Source organism: Eupeodes corollae, chromosome 1 (assembly GCF_945859685.1).
Source record: "Eupeodes corollae chromosome 1, idEupCoro1.1, whole genome shotgun sequence".
Lineage (NCBI taxonomy): Eukaryota > Metazoa > Arthropoda > Insecta > Diptera > Syrphidae > Eupeodes > Eupeodes corollae.
The window spans coordinates 173,602,656-173,605,487 of NC_079147.1; the positions used below are offsets into that span (position 1 = coordinate 173,602,656).

Here is a 2,832-nt window from a genome sequence, read left to right on the forward strand (position 1 = left end):
AAAAAACACTATTAGGAGAACAACTATTTCTTAGTCACTTACTATGGGATTAAATTTCAAATAACAAAGATTACTTAATCAAAAAACTTAATAAAAGTTTTTTTTACAACTGAAGAATGTTTTATAATTTAAATGGAGAAAGTGGATGGAAAACTCTTATTCACACACGCGGTCTAATGATAAACTTTGTTTTAGCTAAACTAAAAACCCATTTGTGTATTGAAACACTTTAAATTACTTTTTATATATACCTTCGTTCTTATTTATAATTATATTATTCTCATTTATTATAATTGTTATAATTTTGTATGTAATTAATACTATATATTATAATGTTTGTTCTTTTTATTGATATTAGGCTGTTTGTGTTTTGAACGAGTTGGACGACTTGAAAGTCATATTTCAATAAGAATAAAAAGAAAAACTCCAACCAACCAAAATGTCTCGTCTCATCGCCCAACAAGCCCACAAGGAAAACGTCTTTGCTGTTTTCCGGGATTTTATCTCGCAACCACGGTTGACCTACGAAACTGTGCCCGGTGTAATAGGACGTTTGGTAATCCTGGATGAAGTAAAATTCAGCAAGTTGGCCGAAATTGTGCAACTCCGTCTGAATGATGCAACCGTTCGTTCAGGACAGGTGCTTGAAGTCAGCGGCTCAAAGCCCGTCGACCAAGTTGTCGAAGTTACCTCAGGTATTGACCCCAAGAACACTCTCTGTGCATTCATTGGTGACATTTTGCGTACACCTGTGTCCGAAGATAAGTTAGGACGTGTGTTTAACGATCCCGTAAGCCCATCGACAAGGGGCCCCCCATTTCGGCCGAAGATTTCCTTGACATCTATAAGGTCAACCCATCAACTCATGGTCTCATATTTAGTCAGAGGAAATGTTCCAAACTGGTATTTCTGCTATTGATGTAATGAACTCCATTGCTCGTGGTCAAAAGATTCCCATCTTCTCTGCTGTTGGTTTGCCTCACAACGAAATCCTGGCAAGTCGGTGCTCGATGACCACGAGGATAACTTTGCTATTGTGTTTGCTGCTATGGGTGTCAATATGGAAACCGCTCGTTTCTTCAAGCAGGACTCCGAGGAGAACGGTTCCATGGAGAATGTGTGCTTGTTCTTGAACTTGGCCAACGATCCAACCATTGAACGTATCATTACCCAACGTTTGGCTATTAAAGCAGCCGAAATCTTGGCTTACCAGTGCGAGAAGCACGTCTTGGTCATCCTTACCGACATGCCATCGTATGCCGATGCTTTGTGTGAGGTATCTGCTACCCGTGAAGAAGTGCCCGGTCGTCGTGGTTTAACCGGTTACATGTACACAGATTTGGCCACCATCTACGACAGTGACGGATGTTTTGAAGGTCGTAACAGATCAATCACCCACATTCCTATTCTTACTATGCCAAACGATCGTATTACCCATCCAATTCCTAATTTGACCGGATATATTTACGAAGGACAGATCTACGTAGATCGTCAATTGCACAACAGACAGATCTACCCTCCAGTGAATGTGTTGCCATCGTTATCGTTATGAAGTCTGCTATTGGTGAGGGCATGACCAGGAAGGGTCATTCTGATGTATCGAATCAGTTGTATGCTTGTTAAGCTTTTGGTAAGGATGTGCAGGCCATGAAGGCTGTCGTCGGTGAGGAAGCTCTTATTCCTAATGATTTGCTGTATTTGGAATTCTTGAGTAAATTCAAAAAGAACTTCATTTCTCAGGGTAACTATGAAAACCGCACAGTATTCGAATCGCTCGACATTGGCTGGCAGTTGCTTCGTATCTTCCCCAAGGAAATGCTTAAGCGAATCCCAGCTTGCATCCTCGCGGAATTCTACCCAAGAGACTCTCGTCACTAAGGTCAGCACAAAGCCCCTCCGCTTAACAAACCATTCTCCTCTTGTTTAAGTTGCTGTAAATTAAAAAGAAAAACAATATATACTTTTTATTCTAAAAAAATTCTACCATAAATAAATACAAATAAATATAACAATTGTGTTATTATAAAAGAAGGAAAAAAAAACATTTGGATGTAAAGTCTTTCATCAAAATGTTTATTATCTCAGTTTAATAAAATCATACTCAAAGAAGATCCATTTCCATTTGCTATTTTTTTTTTTAATTGTAAAACAAACATTTTAGTGAACATTTTGCTGATGTTGATTTGTTGACGAATTTTCAGGGAGCAAGTAAAATCTTATATAAACAATCAGAAATTCATTTCCAAAACAGTTGTCATTTATAAGGAGCCATTCAAGAATTATTCGATAGAGTTTAATTCAAATATGCTCTGCGCAATATATAACTATTTAATAGTTAAATTTATTATTAAAAGGTTGATTCTAAAAAAAAGCGATTGGCGATCAAAAAAAGGTCACAAATAACTATAAGTATTATTAACATTGACTATTGAATACATGATTTTAGTATAAAGTAGCTCAGTAGGTAGTTTAAACAAAAAAAATGTATTAATAACTATTTTCTTATTAACATTTACCTTTAAGAAGTTGAATCTATAAAAATTGTTGGTTAACATTGAAAATAGTTAAAAATAACTACCCATTAACTATTCACAATAATGTTACCCCTGTTTGATATGAAAATATTTTTAGAATAGTTAAGGATAATATTTTATTCCTACCCTTTATGCGAATAGTATGTCAAATATCAAATTAAAAACCTTGTATTGTCTGCCTTTGCAAAAATATTAATGAATGTTTTTATGAAAACATATATAAGTATTTATAAGTGAAGACGTAGGACCATATTAAGCATTATTTTTCCTACAAGAATGTTAAAGTAACTGCTCCAAA

At 35.5% G+C, this 2,832-nt stretch overlaps 1 pseudogene; it reads left to right on the plus strand.

The window, feature by feature from the left end:
- Window positions 1-327: 327 nt before the first annotated feature.
- Window positions 328-1,975, plus strand: LOC129943050 (V-type proton ATPase subunit B-like; annotated as a pseudogene).
- Window positions 1,976-2,832: the final 857 nt, after the last annotated feature.